The 20,249-nt window shown below is 32.0% G+C and overlaps 1 protein-coding gene and 2 long non-coding RNA genes across 3 annotated transcripts in view; 1 reads left to right on the top strand and 2 right to left on the bottom strand.

Moving 5' to 3' along the window:
• Window positions 1-20,249, top strand: part of LOC147910986 (uncharacterized) — a 486,594-nt gene that overhangs the window by 322,785 nt on the left and 143,560 nt on the right. The window lies entirely within an intron of this gene.
• Window positions 1-20,249, bottom strand: part of LOC105146913 (uncharacterized) — a 318,339-nt gene that overhangs the window by 235,383 nt on the left and 62,707 nt on the right. The gene's annotated exons all lie outside the window — the stretch shown is intronic.
• LOC147910987 (uncharacterized) overlaps window positions 42-20,249 on the bottom strand; it is a 40,278-nt gene continuing 20,070 nt past the window's right edge. Inside the window, exon 2 of the long non-coding RNA XR_015548498.1 lies at window positions 42-19,257. This is a non-coding gene — a long non-coding RNA (uncharacterized LOC147910987). The remainder of the gene's footprint in view (window positions 19,258-20,249) is intronic.

The raw sequence follows: 20,249 nt of genomic DNA, 5'->3' as shown, positions 1-20,249 counted from the left end.
CAGAATGTCTTTGTGTATTATAATCTTAATATTGATAACTGTTTTTTCTTTTTCTTAAGATTTATTATGTCAAGTGATTAATCGAGTGATTAATTATTCCGATAACTTTAAAATATATGTATTTATTGTTAATGTTTAAAAAGACTAAAGGATATTTGAAAGGTTTAGGCTTAATATATGGTAAACATAAACTGAGAACTACCTTCTGTAATAAACCTGTAATAAATAATTTCGAAAACATGTTTTCATTTCTGATTCTTCTTTTGTGAATATATTTAAGTAATAACTGTATTTTCAGTAGACAAAATATCTCAGTGAACGTTCAGTGATTTTTTATTATAAACATTTCTACATTTAGATACAGCAAAGAGCTAAAAGTATAAGAGAAAAATCATATTAAAGAATCAGTGAGTGTTATCTGTTGAGAGAACGCAGTCATTATACAAATATATTTACGTATATTCAAGTAATATTCTATTTCCTATTATATCATAATAACATTCTAATACTTCACTCAATAATGAGGTTTTTTTACATACAGATTTATAAATCTGCGCAACATTTACAACGCCCTTCACTCTTATTAACCCATTCCTTATATCATTATAGATTTTTATTCTATTTTCTATTATTATAAAACAAAAATTAATATTTATAAGTTATATTTTGTTCTTATATTATTAAAATCGTCAAGTTCACCCCGCATAAATTCGTTTGTATATATTTTTCACATTTTTCATTACGACATTATTTTAATTTTACCTGCTGATCTTATTTCATTAGGTTTGTAAGATCAAAGGACCTTTTGGTGAATTGAGTTCTTGAGATGCGACTGAAAAGGCAAGATCTTGCTCTTCGTTTAATTTTAAGTGGACTCCATCTCTAGGATTCTAATTTGGCAGCTCGACAGCCAAGACGCGCAATGTTTCGAGAAAAAGAGAGAGAGAGAGAGAGAGAGAGAGAGAGAGAGAGAGAGAGAGAGAGAGAGAGAGAGAGAGAGAGAGAGTGAATGACTACCGGTTAAATTTGCACTAATGAAGGATCCGCTCCAAATTCAGCGGAGAATTTATAATGGCGGAAAAATATACAGTTTTCGGGCGCGCAGCGTGGATCTACTCTCGAGGGAAACAATGTCCATATATTTGGTTCGTGTGCATGTCCTAATAAAAAAACATTACGCACACCGCTAGCATTTTACCGCGCTTGCATGTAATTCGTGTGCGTTCTCATTTACGCGAGGAACGAGTGCGAAGGTGTACGAAAACCGCCATTGCATACACGGAAATCCACGTTAAGGTGGCTGGGCTGAACATTATTGTACTTGCGGACTTTATTGCTTTTGCGTAAAAAGCCATTTCGTGGATTAACTCGGCTGCGCCGACGTTTACATTGCGATGCTCGTATATAATCGAAATTGCACCGAAAGTGCTAAATATACGGAGCACAAGGGATTCATTAAGGAATAGAAAATTAATATAGTTAGTATTCGCAGGTGCGTGTTTTGTTGCTATTAATACACGGAGGCGCGTTCTAAATTCTGACAGTCCCTGTTAGAATGGCGCGCCGCGCGAGGCAGCTTTATACTACGACACGTAATGTCGGAGGCCACGTAACAACATGAATTACACGACGTTATCTTGATATATCGTAACAGCGTTGCCCCGATAACAACGTTTAGCTATAAATAGATGACTTTCGCGCGGAACGATTTTCGCCAGCCACGTTACATACCCATACACGTTGTTTAGGACGAAATTAAATCATCTCCTGGAATCGCGATTGGATTCGATACTCCGGTTGAATTTTGCAGGAATCTTTTCCTCTTTTACACACACACACACACACAGGTACGCACACATTGATGCTGCATCATCGAAATAAAACGCTGCGCGCCAATCCGTGTAATCCCTGTTCGATTTCATGGATTTGCAAAGGTTACAATATTTGGCCTTACACAATTGATGGCAATCCTGCTACAGCTTTGTCAAAATATTGCTGAAATTCCCTGAGTATTTGTAATTTATAACTTGCACATAAAAAACAGAACTTCTCTTAATTTCCGAATTTATGATAATTTCATTTAGAAAATAATAAAATTAATATTTCATAGATATGTTATATGTAGTTACAAGATAGGTACAAATAATTTAAGAAAAAATAAAAATTACGAAGTACGCACAAATTAAATTATTTTATTTTACTTGAATTATAGTAATTTGTAATAATTTGTATGTATTTATAATAATTTGATTTAAAAATCCTTTAATCATAAATATTTAACACTGTTTATTTAATCGAAAAATCGAATCAGTCTTATGCTACAGTAATTTTATTAAGAAATCTTAATTGTAGTATTAAAGATTTAAGAAATATACGTATTTTGGAAAATAATGGCAAAAACGTATCGTATGGAAAAAAATAATTTTTTTCACGCATAACGATTTTAGCCAGCCGTCGTTGTCGATATTCGTGATGCTTTATTCGACACAGAATGAAATCATTTTGCGGAATCGCCATTTGGTTTGAAATCGTATCGCATCAGCCGGAATTGGATTTATTATTCCATATATTCGTATCTTCCGTATTTAAATTAGCGAAGGTCAATCGAATAGGACCATCATATAGATATATATTACTTTACGCCGCACAATTAACGGTATCATATTTTTTAATAACCCTCCCTGCATCACTACATTTCTCTTTATTGGATTAAATTAACATATAATTTCGCGCAAGTCCGAAATATTAAATGGAGCGACTATTATGAATAATTATTTTTTTACGCGGGAATTAACAGCATTATATAAATGCCATTTGCAAAATTATATTCAGATTTTTTGTTCGCTTTTCAGATTCTCATTCATTTATAGCTTTCTTAATAATGCTAAGATAATTACGTAAAGTCAGATCTTCATTTATTTTTTAGATTTTTGCTTCATGTATAAAGATAATTAAATAAATTTATGAGATAATGATCGAATAATTGTTAAATCAAAGTATATATTTAATTAAATGTTCAAAGTTACCGAATTATATTTTGACTAACGAATATTCGAAATACTTGCTAGCTTTAGCTATTACAAAGTTGATAGAAAATTGCTAAATAAATTATATTTAATAATAAACCTTAAAATACGTTTAATAAACTTTTTTTTAAAAAAGTGCGATACACGATAAATTGAAAAATAAACGTTTAAAACTCCATACGTTTTTAAAGTTATTTAATATAAAATGTTATGAAAACATTTATAAGACGTTTGTAACATCTATTAAATGTTATTTTTTTATCTACAATATTTTAAAATACCGTTTTTATACGAGATATTTCGACGGTTTAATAAACTATTAATATTATTAATATTATAATATCTATTTAACGTTTTTACACATCATAAAAAAACATTTCGGCTATGTACGTTTCATTTAAACGTAAATTGTCTGTTTAAGTAATAAGAATGAGGGATACCGATATACATATTTTAGTAAACGAGCAATGTTGAATGATACTTAAAACGTAATAGCTAATTATGCGTTCGTTTCATGTTTCTCGTTACATGCTCCATCTAGCAGGATTAAATCATCCAGATGAGTTCATGATTCGCGGCGCGAATCCACGTCGAATCGAGCACTGAATTGGATAAGCTTTACTTTTTCATAGCCGTATCCATGATCGACCCGGCGGTGGCTGCCCCAGCCCGCAAATCAAACGCGCAAATCTCGTTTTCGCAAATCGATCCCTCCCTCCCTTCAACCGATCCGTCCCACCAGCCGATATCCGATCCTCCGACACCCACCGTTTTGCCTCTTTCTCACTCTGTTCCTACCTTTCTCGTAGCAAAAGTCTCTCCGACATTTTCCAGGCACGTGTTATTTTATCCACTCCTTTCCATTCCATTGCGATTGCGTTCCCGTCTGAAAAATTGCTCACGCTAAAAGTGAACGCGAGAAAGTCACATACAGAGGCAGATATTATTATAAGAATTCAGACGTAGATATTATTGTACAGAATGTCTACAATTTTTTGCGACGTTTCGTTTAGCCGATAAATTCCTTGACTAATACGCGATGAAAAGAGAACGAATTTCTTTCGACAGAAATGTAATTTACAGTGATTTTGCAGCAGTTTAGTTTAGACTTTAATTTATATACGAATGCTTAATTCTATATATTATTATTGTATTTATTATAAAATTTAATATAAATAATTAAATATAATATTTTATATTTAGTTTAATACACATTAACTTATGGAAAATAATAAGCACTGTATTATATTATATTATATGACGCATAATTATTACAAATAAGCAATGCTATTTACGTCATTTTCAAATTTAATCTCTCAATTTTTCAATAGATACTACGCAATTAAAAACATTTTATCGGTTAAACATCCGTATTTTTGAATAATAAAATAATTTATTAAAACAGATTTCCAATGGTTGAGATAAAATCAATATTGGTGATTAAATTGTAAAATAAATATTTGTATCATTTTTTTATGTTATATTAACATATTTATTTACATAATACAATACAATAAAAAACACAATTTTATAATAAAAAAAACCACTATGAGAATTTTTAGACGAATAATTAAGCATCTTTCTTTGCACGCGATATTAATTATGAATTGTGTAATATATAAAGTTTACATATGTAGAATCGCGTTGAACGATAATTATAATATGAATACTGTTTATTCAGACATTCGCTAATAATTAATTATGTTCGTAAACACTGTGTTGAATCGGTTGCGCAATGAACGTCATTGCGAGAATGTATATTTGAGATTGCCAAAATCATGGGATGTTAACCGTAAAATGTTATCATACATCCGCCGTAAATTTTCGATTTATCACTAATTAGCTTCGAATTAGATAAAACATTCAATAACGTATACATTAGCAGTTGTAAGATACAACTACAATGGACCTGATTATCTCTCGCATTGGTTGTATAAACTATTGTTTCATTAAAGAGAGATTGATGTTAAAGAGATATTGATCTGTTATCTTGATACAATATTTAAATTGCCAAAGCTATGACACATCGACCAAAAAAGTCTATTATATATACATCCACCATAAATTTTCGATTTATTACTAATTAGTTTCGAATTAGATGAAACATTCAATAAGGGAAATCCCGGACAAAATGATCACCCTGAAAGTACGAAACGACATATGATTGCGTTTGTTTGTGTTTAATAGAGACATTGAGTGTTTTCTTACGATTTTTCCTTGGTACACAGCTTAATTGTATCTGTAATTGTTCCTTAACCAGTGTGAATGCTTTTTTATAACAATTCTGTATCTTTAAACGTGTATTTGAGGTTAAAATTTTTTATTTGGTACTTCAACTTATTGTAACCTTTACAAATTCGCGCCAGGTAGAGATTCTTCGGACAAAACGGTGGGAGCAAAGCGGATGATCCATCCTCTTTACTCGGTATATGATTACAATGAAAATACTTAGAATACGGAGAGACAGTAAGATATCTACGTCTTACCGATTATTTTTCACATTTTTGATTGTATAAACTGTCGTTTTATATATTGTAGAGAGATTAACGTTAAAGAGAGATATTAATTAGTTATCTTGACGATCGATATTTGAGATCGTTAAACTATAAGATATTAATCGTAAAATCCTATCATACATCCGACGTAAAAAATTTCGATTTATTACTAGTTCCGAATTACATAGAACGTTTAGTAAAGTATACATTAGCGATTTTAACATACAACTATGATGGAACAGATTATTATTTCTTGTATTTTCAATTGTACAAACTGTCGTTTTATTAAAGAGAAGTCAACATTAAAAATATATTAATCTGTTATTTGACAATATGCAGTAATGTTTTAAAAAAATAAAAAATTAACAATTAATAATATAAAAATAAGAGACTAATATAAATATAAGAGTCAAAGCAGTTAATGGTGCGCTGATTTTAATAATATAAATTTATAAATATTATTTATTTTACTAAAAAATGTAGTTACATTTTTTGAAACTTCAATAATTATAACAAATATTGAGAGATGTAAAAGGAATAAAAATGTTAATTTAAATAAACGCATTATGAAAGGATAATAATTAAACAATACTTAATTATCTGAATCGTTACATGAATAAATCAAATAATTAAGAAGAAAAATCTATAACGGGTCGCAAGCTGTAGACCTTAGTGCCTAATGATACTTCTATATATTTTTTAAATTTTAATACATCTCTTAAAGAAATAAAAAGATATATTTAAAATGTATGTAGAAATATTATTATAATAATACTAAGATTTAGCCGCAACTATTTATAGGTCTTTTTTCTTAATAACAATTAAGTTTATCATCAGGATATTATCGGATAATTTATTCAAAGATTTCAATTGATACCCTCTTGATACAGAATCACCTCATCATTTCCGCCATAAATCCCGAAAGCCGAAATATCGATGCATCCGCTTTTCACGCTTCTTTAGAGCATCGAATAGGGCTCTTCGCTACCTCGTCAGATATTCGGAGAGTTCCATTCGGAGGAAACTACTGCCTGATTGCTGGGTTAAGCTCTATCGATATTCACCCAGTCTGTTCTATCATCCCAGCCGGTATTATTCAAGGGAAACAGCCCGGAGGGATTCGAGAAAGAGAGAGAGACCTGGTCGGTAGGAGAAAGGAGGTAAGGGGGTTGACGTTGACGTAAGTCAGGGATGAGGCCAAGATTGACTGCGCGTCTGTAGCACTTGTGCCTGGAATTACCTCCGACAGGTGCTCGGAGCATTGCTAATATTATGCAGCGCCGCATTTTGCATGTCGAAGGTAAACGCCTTGCGCTAATTGCGATTTAATCAGGCGCAATAGTTTGTTATGTATGTACATAGTATGTCGAGTATTAAATAACCGACCACATGTACACACGCGTACGCATTTGTTTAACACTCGATATGAATTTAAGCGAAACTTTATCTCGAAAGTTAGAAAACACACTGAATTGCGATTGTAAACGATGTAATCATCGATTCGCTATCGTTGATTGAACTTTGTACACGAATTTATCGTCAACTTTACTTGTAACAACAATTCGTTTATACATTTTATATATTATGATTTATTCGTAGTAATAATGTTGACCGATTAAAAGAGCGCATTATCGAGGTTCCGCAGAGATTATAATATAAGCAGCAAGAATTGAGATTCAAGTTTTCAGCAAAGCAGAATAATCTTCATAAAAATTCCATTAAATTTCCTCCTTGTTTTTCTAATGTCGTTTTAATGAAGGACAATGAAAAAAGATTGCTATGAAATTTGTATTAAAATGCGTAAATAATTTTAATACTTAATAAATACTTCACAATGTTTAATATATACATACATATTTAATATGTTGCATTTTTTAAAATATTGTCTTTCGAATTTCATGTTCGTCTTTTATTTTTTATCATATAAAATATGTAATATGACTTGTAAATACCTCTTCATAATTATTCTCATACAAACTAATGAAACTTTAAAAAATTGTAATTTTTAGAATTTCAAGTTTAGAAATTAGAAATTTTAACGTCAAAAATCTATTTACATGAAAATCGACAAAGTGTCATAAAAATGTTATTGACAAAGAAGTTGCATTATGAAATCAACATGGTTGAGAAATAATAGAAAATATCAAGTATTGTTTATAAATACAGATCGAAGGTAGCAATTTCGAGCACCTTCTATGAGTAAGCAGCCGCACGTTATTGGAGTACAAAAATAACTATAACTCTGAAATAAAGTCGAACAGGACATATTTATATGAACTTTTTTCACTATTTTTTGTGTTCCTTGTTCGCTGTTAAGTGAAACCCATATGTTATGAGTACATATATATTATACGTACAATATGTGCATCTCGCAAAATATAAACTAACAATAACCCATGAATATTATAATATAATCACATCAATGTTAGAATTCCCTATTCAATGTAACTGTTATGTACTCACCGACTAAAAGATTGTACTCTTTTTTTAATGGGTTTTGGAATATAGTCTGCTCAGCGAACCATTGGTTCTTATTTATGGATCCATAAGTAAAAATCAATCGGTAAATAGGCTACATTTCGAAAATCAAGAAAAAAAATCTGTTGCAACCTTTTAGTCACTGTGTACAACATGTGTTATATTACATTCATATTGTTGAGTGAGAAAACATATATAATGTTACTGTTAGTACTACTGTTAGTTCTACGTATTCTACGAGATGTATATATATTATAGATAGATAAATTTTTTATTATTAGCAAAATTATGATTAAATCATTAATATACTTTATTATTTATAAATCATTAATATATTTTATCATTAATATTATATAATTCCTCTCAAATCTTCTAACTCTTGTATCGTCTTTTGCTTCTTGTTAAAACATTTTTGTAACTGTTAAATTATGTTACAATACTGAAGCAACAGCTAGAAAATATTGAAATTCTAAATTTTAATTAAACATATTTTCATAGATTATATTATATCCAAATTGATTATATTCCAATCAATAATTATTACAATAATATAAATAACTATACATATCTAAAAAAATGTCTTAAAAGATAAATTTCAAATCTTTCAGATTTTTTTGAAAAATTACAAAATCTTTAAGATGTCTTTTAATGATAAGCCTTAAAAATATTTTAAAAAGATATCTCATAAACATGTTTTTTATCTAGGTGATATTCTTACATTATCTTTCTTCTCTTGGAAACGAGCAATGGATTTCGAGACACAAGAGAAAGCGCAAGCTGTTTCCTTTTTTTCACGTATCTTAGCAATATCACGATATTGTAGCCGCGTGGCGACTACGGAGGAGAGGCGAGGAGATTTACTAGTGGAAAAAGAACGAACCAGCGGAATTGAGGGTCGCGTAAAAAAGGAAACACGACAAAACTGCTTCTCTCCAACTGTGGAAGTTTACCCATCTTGTGACGAAACTACTACTCGGGTGCGATCTGTCGCTCTCGTTTATTCCTTCTGCGGATCTATAATACCCGGCATCTTTTTCCTTCCCATTCTCGCGACCTCGATGATTCCCTCGTAGTTGTACGCTGAGAGAAAGATGTTTGATATTTAACAATGTAACAATGTTTAATATTTGTGATTACAATTTTATCATTACATAGTAAAATAATTATGTTAGAAGCAGAAAATGGAAAGTTATTTTTTAAAAGTAACTAATTACCGCTATTCATTATTAAAATGGAATTTCTGGCCATAATTATTTTACCATGCAATTATAGTCACAAATATAAAATACTTTTCTCTTGATATAATCTCGTTTCCCATTCGTTGTCTTTTTTTCTCCCTCGTAAGAACCGGTCATTATTCTTTCATTATGCACGAGAATTCTGATTTTCTTTAGCCTTTTTTTTCCTATTGAGAGGGTGTTGCGAATGTTCTTTTCTGTTTTCCTCTCGACGAAGGAGCTTTTAGAATAAGCATGAATCCGAACGTCGGGTAATCAGTCTCGTGCGAAACTATATAAACGGTCGGCTCGAGTGTCACTTATGCCGTTGTTAGAATAATGACAGCGAATGTCTTCGAGGGCGCACTTTAAACGCGAAATAGCGTCGGACGAGGGAGAAAATTTAGCGGCGCAAAGTAAGTAAAGTAAGAAGCGTGCAATTGTCGTAATGATTCCGCGGCGAATTTCGCGTAATTTCTCTTTTCGATAACAATCACGATGGTTACCAAGAATCGCAACTAGGTAAAAACTACGAAGCGTTACTCGCAAGCACCAAATTCCAATCACTTTAATCACTATTTAATATAAATATTAATATTATTCTTAATCAAAATTTTGAAATATCCAAGCTTTTCAGACTTGACACATCTACCTCAAATTGTAGAAGAATCTCCGAGGAATCTTTAGTTCGCGTATTTTCCACGGCTTAAGTGAAATGCATATAATTTCGAAATGTCACGGAACGTCATAAAGAAAAGGGATTAATTTCGAAAATTAATTTCAGCGGAAAAATTAATTTCAAAGGACACGAAGCGAGAGCAATTTCTCGCGAGACCGCGGTTACACGCCGACTCCCATTACGTGAAAGGGCACTTTGCGAGACATTATCGCGCGCAGGACCTTATGAAGCGTAATTGCGGAAAAAGGAATATTTCTGCTTTAATGCGCGACTGCGAAACGCGACGCGACGTTTGAAATGATTTCATAATTCATAAACGGCAAGGCGGAATAAAGTGAAGGGGGGAGGGAGGGAGTCTTGTGTAAATCTCGTTGCTTCGCTGTTGGACCCCTTTCTCCCCTCCGCTCCTTTCGTTTCCTCTCGTGTTTCATGATGTACCGCGTTTCAGCCTTAGGAGCGATATATCGCTGTGAACGTTACGATGATGTGGAAAGAAGCGTAAGAGAACGATCTGAGTATAAAAGACACGGAATGAAAGGGCTCGCGTTCGTTGCTGCGAAAAAGAACTCTTTAACAGGCGATTAATGCGCCAGTTTTTATCTCGGATATTACCGATGCTTCGCTTTGGTACGTTGTGTTTTTTTTTTTGCAATACGAAATTTTGTCGATGAAACTGGAAATAGCTCACGGTGAAGTTTGAAATAATCTCGGAATTATTAGAGCCGCGAGCTGTAACTATTTTACATCGCAGCATTATCGATTGTAAAACTTGCCTGATATTTTCCCTGGCAATGTAAATTTGAAATTGTGCTAAAAAATAGAATGCTTCGAATAAATCTTAAATAAGTAACAGTTTGTTTTTGTACATCGTGTTTTTTTTAAATCTAGTAAAATAAATTTCAAATTACGCCTCAATTTGTTGCTTTGAAAATTGGATAGATATATTGAACATTTGTAAGTGAGCTTTCCATTAGAGGAAAAGAATACATTTTTCCCATGAATTTTAATCAATACAAGAATAGAATATAATCACATATACGGCTATTCTAACAATTAAATATTTAATCTGTACCTGGAACATATGAATTCTGTTGTCTCTGAAAATACTTTAAAAATATTTTCTGGAAAAAGTTTTCAACGCATATTTATATTTAATAAGATTTAAAAGCAATGAATTTTGTCAATAATATTTGTGTTTCTCAAACAATCTCACAGCAAGAATGTATAATTGAACTTGAAAAATTTTTAAAGAGAATAAAAATAATAACAAAAAATTTTATGAGTTCTATATCTTCCTTTAGCATCACTCAAAATACGTGTTCTTGTTACGGGTTAAGAGATTCTTTCTTATTTCAAAAGTGATACAATTAAAAAAAGGTTTTTCAAATTATTATCATATACAAGCTAAGTATACCCTATTAATCATCAAAAATATATTAACTTAACGTCATAAAAAAAATCATCAAAGTCGTCACAACTCAAAAAGAGTGATTTTAAAAAATTATCACAACTGAAAAAAATGGTTAAAAATCGTGAACGAAAATTTAAGTTTCACAAGACATTAAAAATATATTTGTCGATATCATTTAATTAGTCAATCATTTTTCTTAAGTTAAAATATAGTTTTTCTTCTTTTTGGGAAACTTTTTGAATTATGTTATTTTTGAAGTAAGGGAACAATTTATTGCAAAAAAAAATTAACGTAAAGATCATTTTAGCAATTAGAATTTTGTTTTGTCATATCAGTTGAAAAAAAATTAACCCTAAATTGATGAAAAGAAGCGCAATTTAAATTAAAATCGAGAGTATTCTTCGGAGTATCCTGGAGCCGCGGGCAGGTAAAGTATAGTAACATGTCGCGACATGTATATGGTAACATTTTTCTACCCAACCCTGTTACATTCTACACAACCTCGTAACTTATTTTCTCGCTCGGCTATACGTCGACCTCGAAAAAGAGAGAGATGGTGGAAAACCAGAGAAAGAGAAACGCGAAATGCCACGAAAAACGCATGACAGCGGCGTGCAGGCGCGTCTCGCGCGAAGCCGGGTTTGTCTATTTGCGTTTAGAAAACACCGCGGATCGGTATAATGAGAGAATCTCGGACACGCTACAACACAACGGGGCGGTGGCCCCGTTATTATTCAAATTACACGGCGCCGTGGTTGCGCGATGTAAAATGGGTTGTAACCCGGGCTTACACCGGGCGACCGTCACCTGCGCATTTTCCGACGAGAGTATGAAAAATTTATCGGCACGCACGTAACCGTCGATCTTTATGCGGTCATCCCCTCTGCTCCTCAGCCCCCTTCCTGTATTCCACGGACTCCGTTAATGGCCGTGATGCATTTTTATCGCAATACAAAATCCAGCATTTTTACGCTGCGCGAATAGTGACTTGATAACGACACATTAAGCGAGAAATGCGAATATAAAAAATATAGCAATACGTTTCTTGCCATTTTAAATCGCGATATAGGAATAATATCGCGCGATCGCTATATTCACATTCGAAAAATTCTGGGAAAAAGGTTACAATGTATTTTTATATAGTATATTTATATAGTACAGCATATTTATAGTATATTTTATAGCTAGTGTTATAGTATATTATATAGCCAGTGTATTTTAAAAATGATATACGATAATTATAAAAATTAATTATCTTTTAAGGAAATTGTGAAAAGAGAGAGCTAAGGAGTCGAACAAGAGAAAAAAAGAAAGAAAATGAATTTAGACATGCACGTAAAAAACGATTTTGCTAAACATCTAAAAATTTAGGTATAAGGTATAGATCTGAAAATAATTTTGTTGAATCATCAAAATCTCAGAATCTCAGAAATCTCAAGCATGATGAGCAATGCAGCAAACACATTCTAGGAACTAGTTTGAGTGTCCTACATAATTATTTTGATGGTCCAAATTATTTTCAAATCTATATTTAGCTAAAGATAAAAAATCTAGCTATTTTTATATATTTTAGCAAAATCGTTTTGTCCTCATGTAGGATAATTGAGTGATTAGGAGAGATAGGAAGGTCATAAAAATGAAGAAAAATACTGTGATTTTGCGTGAAGACAATGCAACAATTGTGTGTGTAAATGTTAAAATAAATTAGCGGTAAGGTGTCTCATTATATATATAGAAAAGCTATTTATTATTAGAATACAAAAATTAGAAAAGAATATTACAGGTAATAAAGTATACTTAACTATTGGATTAGCCATTAATCATATGTTATGAATGATTGATGTATGATAGAAGAAATTGCTATGAGTAAACCAAGTTTTTTCTTGACGTATGCTAAGCTAAAATAAATATTCTATTTTATGAAACTAATTATAAATTAAATTAAAAGCGAAGAGAATTTTTAGTTTTGAAAAAAATCCGCATGATAATTCAGTCGACAATTTATGATATTTTTTATCAAGGATTGTACAGGACTTTTCCGATTTAAAACTTTCGTTGATGTGATCCGAAAACTTACAATTTCAGCCGATTAACGCCTCGCGATACTCGATACTCGATTTATCTTAAATCCGAGAAAATTTTCTCGTTTCGCCGGTGGATCTTAAATCGTTGTCGTCTCCGCTACAATCGCGATCGAAGAACGACGGTGCCGAGAAAGGCGTGAAAGCTTGGTGAAACTTCAGGGAAGGGGGAGAGGGAGGGCAAGAGACCAAGAGAAAGAGAATGGTCGTATATATTCGATACGCGATATCTATTACACAGTTATAGCGGTTCGCCGTTTATGGAGCCATACTTCACGCGGAATTGAGCTCCGACCGTTCATTGTGTCGATCACAATGGACGGATTATAACGGCCACTGAACACTGGCCATCTCTCTCTCTCTTTCTCTCTTCCCTCCCTCCTCCTCTCTGTCTCTCCCCCTCTATTTTTCTTTCGCCCTCTCTCTCTACCTTTCTCTCTCTACCATTTGCGATCCTCTGCTCTGTGTTTTCCCTCTCCTTTTCACTGATTTCTCCCTTTCGCACCAATGGCGATGCAACCCTCCACTTCACACGTGCGATCCCTACGTGGATTATAACTCCCTATCGGTCCGCACATCATCAGCGAGATTTGGGAAAAAAGGGAGGAAATCCCAGAAATCGTCGTAGGTCGGGATCATGGAAAAGGGTTGGAAATCGTGCCGCGGCCCGGGCGAGAAATACTTCCGTTGACGGACGCATTATTGCAGCCGTGAAATAACCGTTTCAGCTGAATGAAAGGTCGGATGGCAAAGAGGAAACTCACCGCTTAGATTTACTCACCTTTCTTTCCTGTTATGGAAATCGACAGCAATATGACTAATAATTAAACTATTAAAAAATATGCAAATTATACGATTTGACATTAAATTCTCTTCATAATACATACATACATACCTCTCGAAGGTTTTTTTCTGCATTGGATATGATATCGTTGTCAGAATTTACGTAGCACGGATTTTTATCAGGATTTTTAGTAAATTAAGATGAATAAGTCAGAAATTATCTCAATTTATTAGGTATACAAATAAGTTTCCGCCGTTTGACAAAAGACGGCGCCACTAGCAAGTTATGGTTAAAATTGTCTGATGTAAAACATTATATCGTAAGATTGGACATCTGTCAACAACATAAACTTTGAAATACTAGCGATTTTATATCAGCATCATATATTTTTTTGTGCGAAAATGTCGAGTTTTGAGCCGAATAAGCGTCATTTGCGGGAACTTTTGATTTACTTCTTTAATTTGAAGAAATCTGCAGCTGAGGCTCATCGATTGCTTGTAGAAGCATATGGTGAGACTGTCTTAAGTGAGAGAAGTTGTCGTGAATGATTTCAAAAATTTAAGAACGGTGAATTTGACGAAGACAAAGAACGTAGCGGAAGGCCGAAAGTATACGAAGACGCGGAATTAGAAGCATTATTGAATGAAGATTCGTGCCAAATGCAAAAAGAACTTGCACTTACATTTTGACTTACATCAATAAAACATTATGTATCGTTCTTTTACAATAAATGCTTAATTTTTTATAAAAAACGACGGAAACTTATTTGTACACTTAATACTATTATATTCTAATCTACTAAAGACCTCGATGTGCTACACAAATTCTGATTATGACATCGTGTTTAGCACAAAAAATCTTTGGAATATGTATTATGGCACTTAAGAGAAAGAAAGTAATTTTTTGTTAAACTGTATAATTATACAGAAAATATAAAATTCATATAACTTCATGAAAATAAATTACATGATTGCGAACTAAAATTCATTTAAAAGCTATTAAATATATTGTACTTTTAGATGTCGTAGACTTCATTTAGGAACAGTTTTTTTGTTATTGTAAAACATGTTGAGAATGATAAAAAATGCCTTTTTTGTTCATTTTATCCCAATTTACTCAAAATCCTGATATGCTACACAAATTCTGAATGGCATTGTGTTCAGCGCGAAAAGTCATCGAAGTATATACAATAATGGCACTTTAAAAAAAAAATCGTCTTTTGTCAAATGAATAGCAATGTCAAGCCTCTTAAATTGACTATCAATTCTAATTTTTGTGACTGTAGCTCGTAACTAATATAAAAAATATAAGAATAATTATTTTCGAGATATTAAGTCATATATGAAGCAGTCTATATTTCAAGTTTACAACACACGATGGCATCGTAATATATTGATCATTCAGCCTATTCGCAATAAGGAATTAAGAAATTACAAATGTTATCAATATGATTATTGAGATTACAATTACTGAAATTAAAATTTATAGATATTAGATAGATGTGAAAAAAGATTCCTCTCCCTCTAAAATTTCGTGCGGAGTATCTCTACCGCGGAACGCGGAATTCTCACTCATAATGTGCTCTTCCGCATTCCTGTACTTTCAAACAAAAGCTTGTGAAGACTCATACCGTGTAACGCGCGTCTCCGCCTACTTTCCACACCCGTAAAAAACATGGAGCTTAATGTCCCGTATCAAGAATGACGGCTGGCAGGCCGGTGAAGTACGACTGGCGTCCTGGAACAGCCAGGGACAGCCTCAACTCGTTCCCTCTTCCGCTCCTCTCGTTCCGCCCCTCTTCCTCTTATGGGCTACCCCCGCGTCTTTCCGCGCCTCCGCGTCTTCTTTGTCTGGCGAATTTTCGCTTGTCAATAACACGCGATGGTCGAGTCTGTCGGTGCTAAAGAAGAGGATTGATGGTCCCTCACATTTAAAAAAAGGAGACAGCACTCCCAAGGGAGGACAAGCGGGGATTGCGAAAAAAAAAAGCGAATTTCCTTCTTTAACGAGTCTTCGTTGTATGCATCGGCGCGCTGTTTCTCATTGAACTGAACGTCACCGTTGGGTTTCATAATCATGCTTGAATAAATTATTACAATAATCGGTTTACATCATTATTGAGATACTCTTGATAAATTAAAGCGTCACCGTTGAAAAGATTATGCGATCGAATGGTTAAAAAAGATGATGGTTGGCCGCAATTTCAAAATATTTATAAAGCACTGTCAATACTTATTTTATCGTCATTTGTCTATCATCTCATCGTTTTATGAATTGATAGATTTTATCTTTGTTATTTTAACGAAGAAATAAATACGAACCTTTCTGTTAGCATAATTATACTCATTTGATATCCGGAATGCACTGTAAAAGAATGTGTATGTATGTGTATGTCTATGCAAGTCTCAATTAATTATTCAGAATAATTAATATAGATGCCGCGAGCTTTTTCGCGAATAAAGATAATTGGCGGTAAATATACATGCGAGAATGATATATTTAAATATACCGAAAAAGAGCGCAACAGGTACGGCCAATGGATAACACGAATCTTCTCTTTTGTTCTCATTAAAGTTCTCATTAAATAAAGTATCTTACCACCGATGTCGCTAATTAAAAAATTAAACATGTTTCAATAGAAAATTTCAAGATTTATTCTCGCTCTGATTATTTCGCATTGGATTAACCAAAATAAATTATATTACCATAGAAAATACACATATAAAGCTACCCCATTCATTGTCAGAGTAAGAGACATAATGGTGGCAATTATAAAGATAACAACTGTACAAATTTTATATCTAGAACTAACGTACACACACGCATATATGTAAATATAATTGAATAAACTATTTTATAGTTATTACAATTATAAAATAATTTATTTAATTATGTATATTAAATCATTGTTGCATTATTTCAAAAATGATTAAAAAAAAAATATAATATTCGGGTTATTACTGCTAATGAGTGAGATGAAAATTACTCTATTAATCATGAAAAGTATATGAACTTAATTTTACTGTTTGTCCACCAAATAACACTTGTGTCATTCTTAAGGTTTTCAAAGAGTTCATATTTTCATAATACTTTTTATAAGTATGATACATTTTAATTTGTATAGTTTTTGGTAAATAGAAAGGAGAATCCTCTGAAAACATTTAAAGTTAAGACAGTTTTAGTGATTAAAGTTTGAAAAAGAAATTGTTTTATTTTGAACTAAGTAATTTTAGCTATTAGCTATTTTATATAAACTATTAGTAACATTTTGAGTTATGTACTTTAATTAATTATTCTGGATTTTTTATGATTTTGTGAGATATCAAAATCGTCACAATTAAAAAAATGGTGTTTTTTTTTAAATTATGAAATGAAAATGTCAAAAATGACATTTGATACTAACAGTATATTTTTTTTTACCAATGTTATTTAATTAATGAATAATTTTTTGTTTAGTTAAAAATAGTTAAAAATAGTTAAAAATAGTTAAACATTTTTTTCCTTTTCTGAAAATTTTTTTAGTTGTGTCATTTTTTAATGGAATGATAAAACTTATATAGGGTAACTTATATAACTCCGGCAAATAGCCGCCGCGCTGGGATTTACGCCACAGAAGTCAGAAAAAATAGAAGGAATGGGGGTAATTTTCCTGCAACTACTCCGTTGCATGCCTTTATGTTATATTAGTATTATATTATGATTTCTATTTCTTACTGTTAATATTAATTAAATTATTGTGAATTGAATCGATTTGTCACGTAATAAGTAACGCCATCATAAATTATAATCTACATAAAATGATTAATGTAGGACGTGTAAAAGACTTAGTAGTTATTTCGTGATACATACGTGTAGTGGAATAGTAAAGCATGTTGTGTAGCAAAATACAAGTGCTTTGCTTTCGTATTCTTTATTTAGTTTGTTGTGTTGTATATCCCACCTGGATATACGTATTTTCAGCGAGCGGGATTTATGCCAAAAGCATACAAAGTGTGCAGATTGAATACACTAAATGCAATAAACGCATTATATGAAATATGTACCTTATGTCATAACACTTGTAATATATTGTATGTAGAAAAATTGTAATTATTTATTATTTCATATACATATTTACCATTCTTATTCCTTGATAAAATTTTATAAACATATTTTATAAGTTATTGTGTCATTATACGTCTTATTTATATGTATTATTTATAAATTTTTCATGAATCATACACCCCCTCCTCCCCTTATGAGTAGTCATATATCCCGCCTCTATGGGATAAATGGCTACTCATAGGGGGAGGCAAAAATGCAAAAGTTTCAAAAAGTTTATTTTTTAATATGAAAAATAAATATTTCGGATTTCTAATGTTTTTTCATAATAGTAGACAGTACAAAGTTTTTACTAATATAATTCGTTTATTATAAACAGAATAAATAATACTTAATAAATTAAGTTTTTGATAGATGCGGCTATACCAGAGTTACCCTAATTGTCATTTTTATAGCTGTTACTACTATGTTTTTTTTCCTCTGACAATAAGTGCATGTGTTCCAAACTTTTAACCATTACTTGCAACAATGAGTCCCGATGGGACGTAATATAAAATTAAAATTAATTTAAATTCTTACGTTTACTCAAGACAATTTTATGCGGGAGAAATTAAGTATATCTGTCAGCAACTAGGTCGTGTAGTGGTATAAGAATCGATCGCTTCGTTGGCGTTCATCCCGAGGGAATACAAAAATATATTGGTGCTTTCGAGCATCCGAGCCATTTGGGAATTTCGGGGGTCTCATTCCGGGCCCTATCTTGCCCATTACGGGTCAGTGGCTCATCCGCAGGATTGGATCCGGCCAGTAGCGGCGGCGGAAGGCAGGGTGTTATTAATAAGGCATCTGTCTAGTTTTGGCACATTTCGGTCGAGTTACGACGCGTCGATATAGCCGCTCGTTGGCATCAGCGACGTATTAAGACGTAATGGCGTATCCGCGCTGCACCGGTTCCCCATTTGGCAGTGGCTCAATCCGCTTCTCGCTTATTTTCGCTTCGCCGATTCGCCTATCCTTGTAAATATCGCAATCCTTCTCTACGAATCTGAAACGCGAACTTCAGATTGCTTCTTGAATTACTCTTCTGGTTTTATGGAACTTGTAGCTAACGGATGAATAATTTATCCATTATGATAGTATCATCTGTGATAACTATAATTTTAAAATGAGTTAATTATCCGAAAAAGAGTAGAAAAAGTTACCTTAATAAAAAAGAAATAAAACAATTTTGAAAAAATATTCTCTTTGATAATACAACCATAAAGTAAGTATAATCTGTTCATTTACAATCTGTTCATTTTTAATTAATGCTGAAGTTCCTTCAATTTTACTTCACAATGTAATTTTTATTATATTGGTTTTTTTTTATTACTGCGTATCTTGCTGATAAAGACTAACAATAAATATAACCGAGACATACATTTGTCTTATATTTGTGTAAATTACTAGAGAAAAATAAATTATTTATTACTATTTAATTTTCTACAATGCTTTAATTTTTGTTCATTCTTTATGTTATCTAGAGATGTAAACGGCGGAAAAAAATTAATTTTGAGTAAAAAGTTTTTTTCCGCTTTTCGGCTTTGACAATTTTTTACTCGAATATTTGTTTTTACGATTTCTATGCTGTACTATTATATCAAAATTTAGTATAAGAGAGATTTTGAATAAAAATAGTTATAAAAGTTAAAATGTAGTATAATGACTAAATGTCTACGATCATGGATATACATTACCGAATATTCGAATGATATTTTATATTGTACTTCAATTTTAAAAGTTAAGTAAATGTTTTTTTCATACTGTTGATAGAGTGAAGATGCTGTAAATGTAAAAAGTGCAAGCAACCAGATAGACCTATTTCATTAGATATTACAACAGCCAGCGATGCATATTTCCATGTCGAATTATAAAGACAAAAGGAAATTATAAAGACAAAAAGTATTAAATAATATCGAAATATTGTAATAAGGAAAATGAATTTTATTTCTTCTATATTTAACATAAATTCTATACCATTTTTTACCGTAAAAAAAC

Source organism: Acromyrmex echinatior, chromosome 1 (assembly GCF_024713525.1).
Source record: "Acromyrmex echinatior isolate Ae372 chromosome 1, ASM2471352v2, whole genome shotgun sequence".
Taxonomy (NCBI): Eukaryota; Metazoa; Arthropoda; class Insecta; order Hymenoptera; family Formicidae; genus Acromyrmex; species Acromyrmex echinatior.
This window is presented reverse-complemented; position numbering and strand designations above follow the sequence as displayed.